This window comes from Diadema antillarum, unplaced genomic scaffold (genome assembly GCF_040938485.1).
Source record: "Diadema antillarum isolate AM-2024a unplaced genomic scaffold, OU_Dant_1.0 seq00000150_RagTag, whole genome shotgun sequence".
Lineage (NCBI taxonomy): Eukaryota > Metazoa > Echinodermata > Echinoidea > Diadematoida > Diadematidae > Diadema > Diadema antillarum.
Genome location: NW_027271223.1, coordinates 1126798 through 1143861, shown reverse-complemented (window position 1 = coordinate 1143861; position 17064 = coordinate 1126798). Strand labels below are relative to the sequence as shown.

At 39.7% G+C, this 17064-nt stretch overlaps 2 long non-coding RNA genes across 2 annotated transcripts; one reads left to right on the top strand and one right to left on the bottom strand.

Annotated features, from left to right (window-relative positions):
- Nucleotides 1-1342: 1342 nt before the first annotated feature.
- Nucleotides 1343-10209, bottom strand: LOC139727773 (uncharacterized). The gene is made up of 3 exons (XR_011710763.1): nucleotides 10173-10209; nucleotides 3112-3208; nucleotides 1343-2038 (listed from the first exon to the last, which is right to left on the bottom strand). It is a non-coding gene; the product is annotated as an uncharacterized lncRNA (long non-coding RNA).
- A 327-nt stretch (nucleotides 10210-10536) lies between these two features.
- Nucleotides 10537-16474, top strand: LOC139727772 (uncharacterized). The gene is made up of 3 exons (XR_011710762.1): nucleotides 10537-10610; nucleotides 15619-15835; nucleotides 16347-16474. It is a non-coding gene; the product is annotated as an uncharacterized lncRNA (long non-coding RNA).
- The last annotated feature ends 590 nt before the right edge of the window (nucleotides 16475-17064 follow it).

Below are 17064 nucleotides of genomic sequence, written 5' to 3'. Positions count from 1 at the left end.
TTTTACTGAAGCTTTGTGACAAAGTTATAGTGGAGATTTTAAAGATTAAAGGAAACCAAAGCCCAAATATAAAAGTGGATAGAGTGAAAGCATTGGTAGAACACATCAGTGAAAGTGTGAGGAAGATCAGGCAATCGATACAAAATTTATAAATTTTGAAAGTTTCGGTGTTGTCATGACTGAACAAGGAGACTACGAAACTTCATGACTACATGTACTAAACTTGTGGACAGCAATATACAGAAAATATAGAGAAAATTCAACATATTTCAAACTTTTCCAGCAAAATAAAAGAGCTTAGCACTTGACTTGCCTCTTTCAGAATGCAAGGGGAATAATATTAACCTTAACATATGTCAATGACAAGTCCATAGAAACTGTACTTTTATAAAATGTAATACATGTACTGTGGAATTCTTATATTATCTTGTCGTCATGAAGTGCAGTAGTCTTCTTAACCAGCAATGATGGTGCCAAACCCTAAAGAATTTATAACTTATGAATTCATTGTCCAATTTTCCTCAAACTCTCACTAATGTGTTCTATTAAAATTGCTGCTTTCACTCACTCCACATTGATATTGGGGTTTTGGTTTCCTTTTATACTGTAAAAATGGAAATTTTCGCAGTGCTGAAATTTTCACAAATTTCGCGGAACTAGAAATTAGTGCGAAAATAACAGCACATGAAAATTTTTGTTTGCCATATGTTCCAGTAGTTGATGACTTGATTCCACGGATTTAAAAACATACAAAACTCGCCTTACCCGGCTGAGCGCGAAAAATTACTGGTGAGAAAATATCCACATTTACAGTAAACTGAAAAAAAAAAAAAAATCTACATTGTTTTGTACAATGTCATATCATCCTGCTACACTACAGTATGTTTACCAACAACCCTATACATGTATCAATCAAGCTATCGCATTATTGATGTAAATGCATGAATTTACATTTCCCAATTCTAGGAACATTGACCTCTGCAAGGTTTGCTGTACATGTATTTCTTCTGTGCAGATGTTGTCTTGCAATGTGTGCATAAAGAGAGATTCCTTCACCTTTTGGAACCTCAAGCTTGAATATATTGTATCAAGCTCAGAAATCTACTGGTGATTTTTGGATGCAACTGCACCATCAGTTAACCACCAATTATAAGCCCTTTCACTTGGGGCATGTGGCAGCACAGAGGATGTAGCAAAAAAAAAAAAATAAATACATAAAAACAGCTGTGAATGTGCCATGATATATTGTGCAAACCCCATATAACCATACCCATCTGCAGTATGTATGGATATTATCAGAATGGGAAAAAAACAGGAAATATATCAATAATAAACAAATAAGTTTTGGTATAATTACATATTTTTAATATTCAAATTTCCCATTGCATATTTGCAGAGAACAATTCACTAGGTACACATCTAAATCAATCAATACTCTGTTTTGAAGTGTTCCAGACAAATTGTTTCACAAAAAGACAATGAGGATGCTCACGCCATAATATAATCTACTTGAAATATCTCAATGCATTTGACATTAGTGAACTCCACATTGTAGACTGCATGTCGCGGTCAAATAAATGGGTCTGCTTGAACAGAAAGCAATAGTTGATATGGGTCCCACCACAAGCCTTAAGACTTAGATAGGACTCAAACTGGGCTGGGAGGTACACTGTAGTTCTGTTGTAAGAAGGTTATCTATGCACGGTTCAAGTCATCCCTGTTTGTCTGCAGTAAGCAACTATTTTGTTAATGTTGGTGCCAACTGTTGGAGAAGTTGTTTTGGTGTAGCCATCAGTCATCAGATGAGTGGTTATTTTGTTGTTCATATCGTACAGGCAGGTGTGGAGGACACAGTTCAGACAGTTGTAGTGCTCTTTGGAAGGGAGACCTTGAGCACTCTTAATTTCTGCTACATCTAGACCCAGGAAGTCATCTACTTGCTTGGTGTTGCTGCGGCTGCTATTGCCTTGTTCTTGTTCATCCTTCTCCTAATGTACCAGACCAGGAAGAATGTTGTGGCATATGTTGCAACAACACACTGTAACAAGAGAGAGAGAGAAAAAAAAAACTTAACATAACATTATTTAATGCATGCAGTGCTTGGTAATTCACTTGGTTCTTGCATTTTGCTTTATACAAAAGTGGTAATAATATCATCAACGACGAGTCTGTTTGACATTATAAACAATTCTCAAGAAAATGAAATGGTGCAAAGGGCACATGTGTAAGTTACAATACATTCAAGAGTACACAATAAAGGAAATACTACATTGTGGCCTCTACAAATGTAGTGTGGGTTTCATGTACAAAGCAATTCTTCATAAGATCAGTATTGAGCAATAAGGTCTGCTTCTCCCAAATAACATGGTTCATTTTTCTTTTTATTCTGTACTTCTTTACATTGACACAAATCTTGAAATGGGGTGCTCTTCTTCAATACACTCAATTGAATTCAATCAACAGCTCAGCATTGGCCAATCTTAAGCATTCTTTGAAAAACTCAATAAAGAAAAAGAAAGTAAAAATTAAGAAAAGGAAGGGTTGGAATATGCACAGCTTTACAAGGAATTGAAAACATGGATACATGACAACAGAAAGGCTGTCATATTTTCCTCAAAATTAAACACAAAATGCACAGCTTTCTAAACCCTTTTTTTTTGGGGGGGGGGGGGTTACTGTCTCGTTTTAATTTCCTGCTTCCTTTGTTTGGAGCCTGAAGATCTGGAAAAAAAAAAAGACCCACAAGAAATCAAAAAAGTATTTGCACTTCTCTTTCCAAGGAGTGACAGCAGTTGAGTTATAAGTCACAGTGTAGCACTTGTCTTTCCAAAACTTTTTCCTTTCGTGCAAAGGACATACCAGCTACCATAATGCAATGCTAGCCTTATGTAAATTCATGCTAATCAGCATAATTTCCTCTGTATTTGTCAAAGCAATCTCCTGTGTATCTATACTTTTGGACCAGTAACAGACTTTAGATCGAGAGGATTACAACATTTTGATCATTATGCTCAACAAATATAATTGACCTGTTTCAACAAGTTATCCAAAACCAATGTCTTTGTAACAGCAGTTAATACCGAGATGATGTAATGCTACACAATTACTCACATTCCTCTTGCCAAATGTGGTGTCAGCATTGAACCACTTCTTGAAGCCCGTGTAGTGGGCAAACTGTGATTCATCAACATATCCTCCACCCATGGTTCTGTGGAATGGACAACACAAAGATGTAACACCTTCATAATTAATACAGACAGAGTATTTAAAAAAACACACACACACAGGATCACCACAGGAATAAATGTGTATCGTATGTAGGTATCTCACTGGGCTGGAGACTAGTTGGTAACCTGGTGGTGACTAGAGTCCCCTGGAATCTAGCTGAGTCTCCAGGGAGTCATGAGAGAATCAAATGGGTTCAGGTTGGTTTTTTTTTTAAGACTCTTTCTAGTCTCCTTAGTCACCGCCAAGTTGTGGAGACTGATTTTATTCACAAGGTCTCCAAGATAAATGTCTCGGCACTTTCGCGGAGGCTCATTGAATTGGCGACCTACAGGAGACGTCACAGAGCAGATAAGTCTCTGCGACTGAGAATAAAAAAAGACAGTGAGAATGGAGTAAAAACTATTATTGTAAGAAAATGTCTTCTCTTTCTTTTATAAAATTGTATCCTTCACAGTTGATGATCAATGTACTGCAGAGTGTTGCATATGCCGTCATCATGGCACTATCAGACCCTCAACATGTGAAAATCATATTTACATATGTGAGCAAGGACCAAGGTGCCATATGCATTAATAATACAGTGCACTCCCGTTACAACGAACACGGTTATAACGAAGTAAATCTTCTGGTCCCAAAATTATCACCATTAAAGTCTATGGCACAAAATTCGCTTATAACGAACACGGTTATAGCGAAATTTCCGTTATAACGAAGTCTTTTCCGAGCGCCACAGACAAAGAAAAACAAAAGAAATGTGCTCCATTATAACGAAATGCGAATTGCTTTCGAAAATACGTAGCGGAACAAGCATTATTTTATAGCGTCTCTGCATGGGTGAACGCTTCACACCACTGTGTGTTCACTCCTTGTGTCACGCACAGTTTCTGAGGGGAACTTGCGTTTATTATTGCAATACAGTTATCCCATCACATTTTACATAGCTTTCCAGTGTATGATGAGCATTCAGCAAACAGAATATGACATATATACGTGGTTTCCTTGTTTTCGTTATATATTGTATTTGTTCGGTTATAACGAAATTTCGTTATAACGAAAGAAAACTGCCGGTCCCGAGCATTTCGTTATAATGGGAGTGCACTGTATTCATGTCTATCAGAAGGTACAATAATGTGTTCTATTTCTTCACTTTGCAAGTTAGAACTAGTCTAGTGCAATGGGATATTGCATGTCAATGTGACTGTATCAAGCTTCTCCAGCCAAGCAAGGATACAACTCTAAAATTAGTTAGTGAATGCCACTGAGCACAATCTGAGACTGGCACACTTGTCCATTATTTTTCACGCACAGCTCGCCAGAAAATCGGCTTGGGTGTTGCACAGCAAGCTATGACACTGGTGAATTGATATCCTTTTTCCTGTAATGTTATTCGGTCCCACCACTCCGGTCGTAGTTTTCTGTACGCACAGAGATACATGCCTGAAATTACCATACAATGTACCTGGGAGTGCATTTGTGAGTTGGAAAAGTCATAAAATTTCATCGGTTCTAATCATTGCAAAGTCAATTTACGCCACTTTTTTTCAGTCAGTTCTGTGAAATTACATCTTCATCTCACAATCAGCGGCAGAGAGCAGTCTAAAAAATCTTAATTCTGAATCGATATTTTTCTACCACAGTCTGGCACTAAACTCACATTCTGTGCACAAAATGCAGCTTGTCAGCCAAGATTTTGGTAAATTTCATCGCATCACCTCTCGGCAGTAACCACTCTACGCCAGCACACCCGGGCCCTGTTTCATAAAGCTGTTTGTAAAGTTACAAACCACTTACAACTACAAGCGACTGGTGATTAGTTCTTGTGCTGAATTATGGAAATTCTGAAAGTATAGCACATCAGAACTGATCACCAGTCGCTCTTAAGTTGTTTGTAATTTTATGAACAGCTTTATGAAACACCCCCCCCCCCCCAGTAATCTAAAAGTCGGGACAGTGCCCTGCAGATCCTATCAGAAATTATGGTTTTATATCGAGGGCCCCTCTCTTATGATGAGGAAATATTACTTGCAGAGAAGTCAACTCTCATTTCCTTATGTTTACTGTCTTCTGTGTTATAACAGTAATAAATTAATACCAAAAGAGTGGATGCTGACAGTGCAAAAGAAAGGTGCCTTCAAACAAACATGAGCTTTGTCTTTTGATACGGTATTACAAAACCTATAGAAAAATTACAACCTGGTGGCAGTTTTCCAGGGGGAAGGGGATTGCCCTGGAGGGTAACTGTCCTGGATGGGTAGTTGTCCAGTGGGTATTTATCTGGGGGTAGTTGTTCTGGGGGGAATTGTCCCGAGGGTGATTGCCCTAGAAGGGTAGTTGTCCATGGAGCAGTTGTCCCACTAGGGGGCAATTGCCCTGGAGGATAATTGGGGGGGGGGGGGCAGTTGCCCTAGGGGGCATAGAATAGCCCTGGGGCAATTATCTGTATTTTGCACAAATAATAGGGCATAATTTGTCTTCCTGCCAAACTTTAATTTTTCTCATGGTGTCGACTACTAAAAGTTAGTCCCACGTGTGTGGCTATATAAATTTACAGAAGACTTTTACATTAAACTAGACCACTGTTACAGTACACAGCTATTCCAAAGACTTTAGAGGGAGCAAAAATGTTCCACTTTTATCCATACTGCAAACCACTTTTAGCTTTAGACTCACCCAGTCAAATACACAGAGGTCACAGTTAAGGGTGGAAAAAAAAAAAAAAAAACATTGTGTAATACAGTGAAGTGTGTAGTTATACTTAGGCCAAGTGAAAAAAGAAAGAAGTTTCTTGATGTCGCACGCATCCGATTTTGGCACCCTGTAAATTTTTTACTATTTACTATTTTTCAAGATTGCGATGAAAGTATAAAAAATTTGTGTTTCACATCACCATCCGTTCGCATCTTCTTTGAGTTGCCACATCAACTTTTTTGACATTTACTACTTTTGGGCAGCCAAAAAAAAAAAAAATCAGAAACTCACCTACCAGTACCACAGTTCCCTGTGTGATTTCAAGAACGTATTACATTACAATCTCTGATAGTATGTATTCACTGTCGTACCACCAGCCAAAAATCCTATAAACTTGCCGCTACGGACTGTGGGCTTGGACGGCACACTGTTCAGAACATCGACTGAGCATACCTTGTGAGTTAAGTCTCCACAAACATTCATACTCATGAATGCATATCATTGCCATGGCTTGGTTTCAAACAGCGATTATAGTAAACCAAGTTGCCCATAATTCGACCAATGAACGTCAGACGTCCCAAATTTTTTACTTGTGTGCTGCTGTCTCGTTAGCAAGCATAAAGTCTGGTACCCTAACCACCCTAGGCTAGGGCCTAGGTCATGGGGCCTGGCACATACTGTATCTACAAAAATCAACCGATGACATGGGCAAAATCTCCCCAAAAAGTGAAATATTCTCACCTAAATGACATCTCGCATTCAAAATTTCATTTTCAGTACTTCTTAACATAACAGTTAAGGAACAAGGGGTCTAAGAAACTTGATTTTTTGGTCATTTTCCCGATGTTCATGGATTTTGAATACATATCCTCACATAGAAATAGAACTTTCGCAAGCCGATGTGGGCGGCCATTTTTTTCCGGAAGTGGATGTTACGATCGAAAAAATACAAAAAAAAACATTAAAAAGACAAAGAAACATTAAAAAGACAACAGTAACACCGCCACAACTGCAATCCCTGTTCGTCACTAGTGCACGCGCGCCAGCCCTTTTCACATGCTTTCGCAATGGAACTTGGTGCTTACGCAACATTCGCGAGCCAAATGAAGGCGTTCAGCAGAAAATCGCGGAGCACAAGTGTATCGCATACAAGTTGTACCTACATGTAGGAATTGTACATCAGGCCGCGATCCAAGCTACCACTGTACCGGGTCGCGGCCGTGGTCTTTTTTTTACTATCGCACTGGACATTGGTCTTGTGGTGGTGACAATAATGTGAATTGGTAAGTGATCAACCTCTACAACAAATGTCTTTTATGATATAACCTGGGTTAATTCAAAGCAATTTGCAAGTTTGCGATTCAGAGTGGAAAAACCCTTGGGCCTTATACGGCCGCAAACTCAGACACTTACTCTATTCTTAATTAGTAATATAAATTTAAGCTTTTCACGAAAAACTGTTCGGTTTTCATCACAGTTTGCTTGGTTGTGGTTGTAATACCTACATGGTAACCCTGCCAAGTTTCAAGTGTACTGAACACAGTGCCGGGCATAAATTTTTGTTCAGTGCCCTCGTAACAATTTTAAAGGTGCATGGTCCCGGTGTTTTAGTCAAATGCGTAACGGGCGCACGGCGCAAGTTTCCTATAATAACCTACGCTATCGACTCCTCTTTGGCACTTACGCTGTGGCCCACTTCCCCGAGTCTGAAGAAGTCCCATTCACTGTAGTCAGTGGTCCGGTCATTGTCATTTATCTTAATGAAATTTCTTCCAATATTTGTTAACGTATCGACAGAATTTTGGTCTGCTGATATTTTGAGGCCTGAAACACGATTCTACCGCTGTTTCTCCTTAAAATGAAGAAAATGAAAAGAAGGCAAATTTAGGGTTTACTTGCTGCTGGTCTAGCTGCTTATGTGGTAAGAAGCTCACGATATTATTACTAAAATGGCCGCCGTTGGACTCCATACACGGGGCTCCATGGCGTACTACACCCGTTTGCGTGCGAAATCACGAGAGTATACGAGAGTATACCCTCTTAGCGTAGCTTCTATACTCTTTGGACTTTTGGTATTCGGGCCTTGGCCCCGACCACGCTGACGAGGTGCACCTCACTTTAACTAGAGTAAAATATCCTGTTTGCGGCAGTTTAAGCATTGTTAAGAGTTTTTCCAACTTGTAAACAAATCAGGCAAATTATTTTCAACCATTTCACATATCATAGACAAGATTATTCATTAATGCAATTGTTTTCATAAAAGAAATTTACCATTGACCAACGCAGTTTTTATGATTTACCAGGGCAAAACCCGGCACAATTTTCGCCGATAAGGGCGATATGCGACATAGTATTTCTGCTTGCGGCACGATGTACAATCCCTATGCAATACGCGCGTGCTCCGCGATCTTTAGCTAAACGCCTTCACATGTCTCGCGAACATTGCATAAGCGCCAATTCCCATTGCGAAAGCACGTGAAAATAGCGGGCACACATGCATTGGCCGCAAACAAGATCGCAATTCTGGCAGTGTTGTTGATGTCTTTCTCACGTTTTTCTGAATTTTTTCGATGGTAACATCCACTTTCCGAACAAAAATGGCGGCCCACATCGGCTCGCGAAAGTTCTATTTTATGTGAGGATATGTTTTCAAAATCCATGAGCATCGGGAAAACGACAAAAAAATCAAGTTTCTTGGACCATTATTTCTTAATTGTTATGTTAAGAAGTACCGAAAATTTTATTTTGGATGCGATATGTTGTCATTTAGGTGAAAAAATTTCACTTTCGTCAGAGATCGTGCCCATTTTATCGGTTGGTTTTTGTTGATTGCTAGTGTGTTAGTATGTGTAGTGTGCATGTAACAGTTCAATGCTGTGTTTAGCGGTATATTACCGTGTAATGTTGTACCTGCCGCAAACGACTGCACGGCCGCTTACTGACGCAGTTACTCTAGAGTAAAATATCCCGTTTGCGGCAGTTTAAGCATTGTTAAGGGTTTTTCCAACTTGTAAACAAATCAGGCAAATTATTTTCAACCATTTCATATATATCATAGACAAGATTATTCATTAACGCAATTGTTTTCATGAAAGAAATTTACCATTGACCAACGCAGTTTTCATGATTTACCAGGGCAAAACCCGGCACAATTTTCGCCGATAAGGGCGATATGCGACGTAGTATTTCTGCTTGCGGCACGATGTACAATCCCTATGCAATACGCGCGTGCTCCGCGATCTTTAGCTGAACGCCTTCACATGTCTCGCGAACATTGCGTAAGCGCCAATTCCCATTGCGAAAGCACGTGAAAATAGCGTGCGCACATGCATTGGCCGCAAACAAGATCGCAATTCTGGCAGTGTTGTTGATGTCTTTCTCGTGTTTTTCTCATTTTTTTTCGATGGTAACATCCACTTTCCGAAAAAAATGGCGGCCCACATCGGCTCGCGAAAGTTCTATTTTACGTGAGGATGTGTTTTCAAAATCCATGAACATCGAGAAAACGACAAAAAATCCAGTTTCTTGGACCATTGTTTCTTAACTGTTATCTTAAGAAGTACCGAAAAATTCATTTTGGATGCGATATGATGTCATTTCGGTGAGAAAATTTCACTTTCGTCAGAGATCGTGCCCTTTTCATCGGTTGGTTTTTGTTGATTGCTAGTGTGTTAGTATATGTGTAGTGTGCATGTGACAGTGCAATGCTGTGTTTAGCTGTATATTACCGTATCTGTTGTACCTGCCGCGAACGGCTGCACGGCCGCTTACTGACGCAGTTACTCTTTACTAGCTAGGGTACATCTCGGGCATTATATCCTGGGCTCGGTGGGGGCATTTCACAAAGCATTTTGGTCGGATATTTTTCTGACAAGCTGTTACACGCTACTAAATCCTTGCATCTGATTGGCTGAGAGCAAATTTGTTCGACAACTTTGTCGGACAAAATGCTTCATGAAATGCCCCCTGGCCCTGCGCAGCAGGTCCCCACTCCATGCCATTCACCAGGGAGGTGACCTCCTGCATTCACCGCCATTCATCCCGTGGCTGCTATCCACCTCCATAGACTTTGCACATAGTGAAGACGCACACGCAAAACAAGTGGGGACCGATATCACCGATCTCAGGCATGTTAACAAGCCATAATCCACAATGCTGATACCAGACATATCACAAGAATATCTATACTCAATTATTCTAGCAACAAAGAATTAGTAAGGTCTGTAATTAACATATTTTCTTTGACTTTGTCTCACCCTTTTTCGCCGGTAGGTACACCACTTTTGGACAGACAGCAAGTTGTTAAATTGGCAACATCGCATTATTACGTACATACCTGAAGGTTTAAATGATTTAGAAATTTAAAGCATCATAAATTTGATTTAAATTTTATGCACCATAATCTTTTTTGTATTTTTTACTTATTTTTACCCATTTGACAGTGTAGTATTGTCGAGTAAGATGAATGATGTTTTAATTAAAAAGTCTGTTGCCAATCTGTAATCGATAATTTCAACATGATGAAGAATCGATAACTGTAGCTGTAGAAGAAGAGTTCAGTGTGAGCAGCATAACACACACGTGTGTCGTGTGCGTGGTTTACATGCATGGTAAGTGCGGCGTGCGCCTCAGCTCAAGAGCTGTAAAGAGGTGACTGCCACATGCTATCTGCTTTTGCGGGAAATCTCCGCATTGTGAGTAAATTTTGATTGCGTATGTACTACATGTAGTGTTGTTGACATTGTATGAAATACATGAGTAAATTTCATATTATATTCTGCTAGGTGCGACTGATTTTGATGGCTAGAACTTAAGCACTTGTTTAATTTTAGTGCTCATCCATACTATCGTCGAGGACAGTATATTCTAGTAGACCGAGATTCTTCAGTCCCATATTATCCTATCTTGTGTAGGTAATTTTAATGTGATCGGATGATAACCTGTCAGTGTCAGATTTCAGACATTGTATTGCATCGTTATGTGATTCATATCATCGACACTATTAATCAGCTTTCCTCATGCGAGAGTGTTACAAGTATATACATCGTCATAGAGACCATTAGAGTATTTTTGTGTTTAACATGCTGACATCTTTAATATCTTGGAAAATGGTTAAAGGGAAGGTAAACCCCAAGAGCAATGTGGATTGAGTGAAAGCAGCAGCATTAGTAGAACACATCAGTGAAAGTTTGAGGAAAATCGGACAATCAATGCAAAAGTTATGAATTTTTAAAGTTTTGATGTTGGAACCGCTGGATGAGGAGACTACTAGAGGTTATGACGTATGAGTGGACAACAATACCTAGAAAATATAAAGAAAATTCTGCAAAAATCCATTTTTCATGAAAATTATAAATTCCATCAACTTGATATTGACATATGTTAAGGGTAGCAATTATTCCCCCTGCTTTCTGAAAGTGGTTGGTCCATTGCTCTTTCATAATTCTAGAAAAGTGAATTTTTGTTGAATTTCCTTTATATTTTCTTTGTATTGTTGTCCACTCATACGTCATATCCTCTAGTAGTCTCCTCATCCAGCGGTTCCAACACCAAAACTTTAAAAATTCATAACTTTTGCATCGATTGTCCGATTTTCCTCAAACTTTCACTGATGTGTTCTACTAATGTTGCTGCTTTCACTCAATCCACATTGTTCTTTGGGTTTACCTTCCCTTTAAAAGGGGCATGAAAGCAACACCAAGAAGTTATTCTGTGAAATAATGTAATGATTCTAGAAAAAAAAATCCAAAATCTACCCGATTCGTCAGTTTGTTGTGTTTATGTCGTCTACACAGTTACTGATTTACCCGCGCAATCAGCCCCTACCAGACGCCGTGTTAATCACGCACTTGTGTACAGCAACAGGGCTGTGTTTTATCACCATGATCACACACAACTTAATAGGACTAGACCTACAGTGTAGGTGTATGGTGTGGTGCATTTTTTTCAGCGGCCTTCTAAGCGCATTAACATTGAATTGCGCGTCCGAATTCTGGAGAGGCCAGATGGATTCTGGTTGATTATCAAGGTGATAATATTTTCGGTTTTTGTGAAATTTTGTGATGTACCGGGTATTTAAAAATCAATAGAAAGTACCTGGTAGTTTGATATATCTAACATACATTGTTGTAGATATAATTTTGTATGTATTATTTGAGTTGAACAAATATTGCAGAAAAGTGTCCGAAAACTGGTGGTTTTAATCTAATCATCCCTGTTTGCAATAGATGGACAGGTTGCCATGCCAGTGCCGAATAAATTCCGCCAGAGGCTGTCACATTCTTCTTTTTATTAAAGGGGATGGCTAGTAACCGATCAGTGGGAATCAGTGGGAATGCTGAGGGATGATTGTTCCAATCCTTGTGGGATTCATTTAAGAGTACATTATATATCTACTGTTGTGTGGAAATTATTTGCTTCAGAACGGTCTCATATTCAAGTAATGTGCAGGTTAATGCCCCGTCACTGACCAGGGACGCTTACCTGGAAGCATTAAACTGCACATTACTTGAATATGAGACCATTCTGAAGCAAATAATTTTCACACAAGAATAGATATATAATGTACTCTTAAATGAATCCCACAAGGATTGGAACAATCATCCCTCAGCATTCTCACTGATTCCCACTGATCAGTTACTAGCCATCCCAGGCCTCGAATTAACCGACGGCCACCGACGGCCATGGCCGTCGGTGCCCCTCTCGTTGGCCGCAATGCCTTTTGTTTTTTTATCAAAGTTACGGCCAAAAAAAAATGTGCCCTTTTTCTTGGGGCCGTGGTGCCCTTTTAGAATGAAAGTTATTATTTATGACGTATGATATGCCCTTTCTCAAAGTCTCTTTAATAAGCTTGAACAACTTTCCTGATCTCAAATATCATACCTTCAGTTCACTTGCGTCCCGATATATCTGATTCAAACTCAAAGTATCTTTCCGAGATACGAGACGACGTGTACCTACATGTACGCCCGACCGGCTTTTACCGTCCCGACTGCCTCCGCAGCGCAGCGGCCGCGAGTATGTACTAGCTAGGCAGCGCATATTCAGATAGAGTAGTGAAGAGTGAACTCCAAGTTCACCAAGAAAAAAAGAAAAATCCCACGATGCCAAGGTGTGCCAGACTGGGGAATGGGGAGGGGTGGAGAGAGAGAGAGACCAATCAACAGAAGAAACCGCGCGTACTGGCGCATTCTTGGAGGTCATGAACTGTCTGTCACAGACTAATCATAGCAATCTACACGCGCACGCAAATTCCTTTGCCTTGTGGTTTTGCCAGCCAGCTGTCGGAATGTGCTTTGAAGTTTCATGGCAGCCTGGCTGGCCTGAAAGGGTGTTGAGTTTCAATCAATACCTACTGTTGTTTTATTCCTGTTTAAAAAAATGTTGTTTCACTGATAGAAACGCGGAGATCGGGAATGTGTTACAGCTGTAGGGAAGAGGTTTTTGTTGTGTTTTGCACTTTGTGTGTGTGTGTGTGTGTTTGTTTGTTTTTCTCGGTTTGTTTTTCTTCTTTCATTTTTCATAAACACCAAACATGCCTTTTCCAAAGTGGCCTTGGTGCCCCTCTGACTGACTTAAGTGCCCTGGCCTCTTGGAAAAAGTGCCCTTTTCTAAATGGCCGTGCCCCTCCAAAATCCTATTTCGAGGCCTGCCATCCCCTTTAAGGAAGGGGTAGTGCACAATATTGCTCTGTTGTTCCTTGTAGCTTGAATCTTGGTTACGGATAAAGTTGGTCATGTTGGTAGATGAAAAGGCCCAATCAGGTGTGAGATCCCTCACTTCCCATTCACTGAACAGTAACTCCCCCTTTTTGTTCTAAAGTGAGACTAAGCCTCCTTGACGCTCTTACTACAAAAAGCTGTTATAAAATAGCAATAGATAAAACTGCCCCTATTGCAAATGGGGATAATCTTCTAGAGTATAAAAGCTGACCAGAATTCGGCCATTTATGCTTTTCTTATTAACTAAGATTATTCATACAAAATCATATCTGCAACAATGTATGTTAGATATTAACTATACACAATCCTGTCACTGTACACAAGTGTCACAACAGGGCTGTAATGCAAACCGCCCATGATTCGACCATAACGCTGTCCAAAATTTGACCGCCTGCTACATGTAGAAACTCACTCTATTATCTGCTTTGCACACGGTCGAACCTTGGTACAGGTGCCAATACCATTTCAGATCCGAATCCACACTATATTCCGACCGACAATATGGATTTTGAATTCAATACACTGTACGTGATGTTTGTTGCTTAGACCTATTTTTGCTATCTTGATCAATTTAGCTTGCCATTTTTAGTGTCAATATTGACATACACAATTTACAACTTACCGAAAACAAAGATTTAAATGTTGTATGCACACTGAATTCCCATTTCTCCACAAGGTGTAGATCACATTTTACTTTGCACTTCTGTTGTCGGCCCTGTCTCTCAATTCTCATTTCGAAGAGATTCCTTCAGTTGCAATTGGAAGGATTGTCAAATATGGTTGCTATGCGCTCAGCTGTACAAGCTCTTATCTCTACGGAATACTGTAAAAGTGGAAATTTTCACGGTGTTGAAATTTTCGCGCATTTCGCGCAACCAGAAACTAGCGCGAAAATAAAAGCACGCGAATATTTTTGCTTGCCATATGTTCCTGTGCGTGATGTCTTGATTCCGCGGAATTTAAAGCACGCGAAACTCTTCTTACCCGGCGAAGCGCGAAAATTAGACGCGCGAAAATATCCACTTTTACAGTAGTGTGTACAAGGTTTGCGCAACTCTTTCAATGCACATGCTGCGCTCTCATTATATACTGAGCACTTCCATTTAAAGCAAGTGTCTTTGGTCAAAGCTGTTACAGCATATCTTGAATAAACACTGCGATGGTCAGGCTGTACTCTTAGGAATTGAAATTTTGCTCCATGGATATCACGCAAATATACATGTATTTATGCCATGCTCTAATTCCATGTGAGTATACATAGTAGAATTTGTGCTAGAATGTAAAAATTTCAACACTTCAGATGGGCACTATACATGTTCAATGTCAAAACACGTTCAGGGTCGCTGAAAAATGCGCCACAGCATGCCTTGTTGGCGCAAGGTCGCATTGGGGACGTTGCAGTGCCTGGATGGAGGAATTACGCAAATCGACACATGCATTTAACCCTTGTACTTATACCGTAGTTATTGCATTGGCCCGTATTGAGGTTTTGCATTTTTGCCAATACCATCACACTCTGAGCTTGCGACAAGACTCACACCAGAGCAAGTTGTTTTGAGTGACAACATGGAGGAGACATAGATATCAACAATTCCCAATGACCTATTTGGTTCAGATTTATTTGAGTGATTGGAAATAAACATATCCAGTGACTTTGGTGCAATCTGGGTATCCAGAATTCTAGATATCTAAAAGTATATGGATACAAAAGAAATTGTACATTGGCACCATGTAGATGTGAGGTGCATTGTCATGACATCATCAGTACATTATTGCTACAAGTGTACTTTCATATTACTTAAGTAAGTTTCCCTAAAATTGCACCCAGTAACCACCATATTCATCACTGCATTGAGGAATCGATGGTACCTGCACTCCCTTTTATAGTCAGTTTTGCTTTTTACTAGTATAAAATGAATTGTGTGCGCATTAATATCTAATGTCACAAAATTTTATTCTGTATTGTCTGTGCTTTGTCCAGTCTCCAGATCACAGAGCTGGAGAAAACACCCAATGTATGCGTAAGCTGCTGCCAAGTCACTTGATATTCATTGGCTCAAAGATATTCAGTGATGGAGGAAGACTTTCCTAGGGGTACTCCTGCCAGGCCAGCTGGCCCAAAGGTCTTGGTGAAGGACAAAGTGAAACTCTCTGCAAAACAAGCTGTGAAGAGACCTGCCAGGGATGTCTTGTTTCAGGTACCAGTAATCTTTTCCTTTTTCCTATTAGATTTGCATCCTTTCCCCACTTTTGCCTTACCTTTTATCTTGAAAATGATTTCCTCCTGTTCTCGTTCATTTTAAACTGCTCTTGAAGCAAGATGTTTGCATGATGTCTGCTTTTTTGTCTGTCTGTCTGTCTGCCTGTCAGTCACATGTGTTGATTATATTGTCCCCTTGATTGAGTTCTTATTGTCTGTATGAACATGTTTATTGAGGTGTGATTTTTCTCTATTTGTCTCTCTCTGCAAATGACATTTGTAAGATCGCAACTGCTGATCTGTAATTTAACAAACGTGTCGAAAAAAATGAGCCTGGGACTCGAACCTGTCATCTACTGCTTTCCTTGTTGGTTAAATTACAGATCAGGAGTTGCGATCTTACAAATTTCATTTGTAGAGGGAGACAAAGAGAAGAAATTTCACACCTCAACCTTCACTCCTCTGATTAATATTCTCTTGCTTTCATCATGTTTATTCTCTGTCTTTAGGAATCAGGAGAAGAAACCTCAAGTAAAGTCAAGAAGAAGAAAAAGAAAATAAAAAAGGATGAAGAGACAGCAGCAGAAGCTGAGCTTGAGTCTGTGGTTGTGACTGAGATGGAAAAATTCACTCCCAGAATTTTCTCTCAAAAGGTAGAGATATATGCTATTTCAGAATGTAATTATCAGGAAAAAGCAGAGAAATAAACAATACATGATGCAACATCAGTTTGTTGTACATATCTTACACAAAAAATCTACCAAAATACCACAACAATATTTCAAAGATTCCGTATCAGTTGTCATTTACAACAAACTTACAAAGCAAGCTTCGGATTGGTGTGTTTTGACCTCCGTCCATCCAGTACATGTACATGCATAGCCACGAAAGCGCCGTGTATAAGTATCCATGCCATTGTAAAGCACATGCCTTCGCGAACATTCTTCTCCCCTACATAAGCAAAGCCATGTACTCGCTTGCAATTCCTACTCGACTCACATCCAATAAAAAACATGCCTCGCTCATCCAGCCCAGGCTGTGTGTGTTGTTTAATCTCAGTCATACACTCTGAGGGCAAAGTCCATTGTTATCGCGTGCCTTCGTATCTTGTTATCTACTGTCTTTGGTTTCAACTTTCAATACAGCTGTACACTGTGATCTGTGTGTACGTCACAATCTTCCTCAGTTGTGACTGGGCAAAAGTTACGTGATTGAAATGGGCTATGA